We start from the raw sequence: 1,700 nt of genomic DNA on the forward strand, positions 1-1,700 counted from the left end.
GGCGGAACCACTTTGGGCGGGGGGAACGGGAAAAGACGGAGAGAAAGCGCAGAGCTATGAGGGGTGGTGCGGTGTGAGAGCACGGCCCAGCCCCGCAGTAGGACGGAGCAGCCGCTCCGGGAGCGGGAGGCAGCTCAATCGCTCCGGGCAGGAGGGTGGACAGCTCGACGTTGTGCCCAGCGCACCCCCAACCCGCACTAGGTGGGCTCTCCCTGCGGCTCTCTCAGAGCACACCTGTGGAGTGGAAAGCTCCACCGTGAAAGAGAAGAAGGGGGAAAGCACCAGCAGCAATGGGGCACCGCGGATCTCCGCGACGGAGCCGAGGAGCTCCGCGTTAGGCGGGGCAGAAACAACACCCCCGGCCACCCTGCCTCCCCGACACGTGGTACGGCCCGCAGCGCACAGCACGCCGCGCACGGGCAGCGCCGCGCCTGCGCAACGCCGCCTTGGCGCCAGTAAGACGGGAGGTGGAGCGCGCTCAGAGCGGTGCTGTGAGGAGCGGCTTCTGTGGCAGCTGCCTCGCGACAGCCAGGAGTGTTCAGGGAAAGGAGCTTCTCGCACACGAGTAGAGATTTCCATTTCTGAAGGCTGGCTCGGTCAGCAGTAAACTCAGCGTGTGTAGTCGCTGAGAGATGTTATAAATCTACGCAGTTAATAGTTGATGGGTGAGTTAACAGTAGATGGGTGGTTAAACAGCAATTAGGGATAGCCTGGCCCAAAGGTGTGCTGGCCTTGTGGGGTCACCACCCAGCACCCACCTGTGTAGGCATGAGCTCAAAGCAAATGGCTCAACGTGCTGATACCCAGTTTTGGGGCAGCACAAATAGAACTTTTTGAAGAGGCCACAGCATGCTGCTTCACCTCAAGACCAGGGAAGATGGTATCAGCATTAGGCTGCAATGATGTATGTGGCATGGTGGAAAGCAGATAGAGGGGGAAGAAAAGGTAAACATCCTACTGTGGGTATGCCAAGTATGTGCTGATCTACTAGTGTCAACCAAAAGGAAGGAAAATGGCCTGAAAGTGACCTCTAGAGCTCAATGAGGGCTACTGACATACCAAAACTCACTCCTGCCTGTATAGAAGTGAGGCAGCAGTGTCTGCACTCCAAAGTCTAAAATCTTCAGCATCACAACACCTATGCCCAGCAAAGAGAAAACAGTAATCAATCAGAAACTGCAGATGGAAGGAGTTTTGTAAATAGCTGTGTATAGAAACTTCTGCTTCAGGGTGTGGATTGCCAAACGCACAACTCTGCAGAGTTGAAATAGAGGAGACCTTTGTGTGGGTTCTGGCACAGTGTGCTGATCAGAGAAGCACCTTGCTAGATCCCCATTTTGAGAGATCCAGATGAGCCCTTAAATTAGCCTTGCCCAGTCCAGCTCATTGGCATTGGCAATGGAGAGAACAGAAACCAAACATGCACTGGTGATTTCACTGGAGGCCTGGCCTCAACACTCCAAGATGCATCAGACCAAGGCTTCCAGGAATCCACCAAGCCTCCAAGGATGGGGCAGAGGATCTGCTGAACTGGTGAGTACAGCCTCCTTAACAGTCACCTGGAGTGTAAGACTCACATGTGGATGCTGTGGTTTACAAAAACGCGTTAGCCTTTCGAGCCTGTTTACTTGACTAAAAGGTTAAAGCAGGCAGTGAGGAATATGGGGAATGGCCGGTGCAAAATTCCCTAGGCGCTCAAA

This window comes from Meleagris gallopavo, chromosome 11, assembly GCF_000146605.3.
Source record: "Meleagris gallopavo isolate NT-WF06-2002-E0010 breed Aviagen turkey brand Nicholas breeding stock chromosome 11, Turkey_5.1, whole genome shotgun sequence".
NCBI lineage: Eukaryota > Metazoa > Chordata > Aves > Galliformes > Phasianidae > Meleagris > Meleagris gallopavo.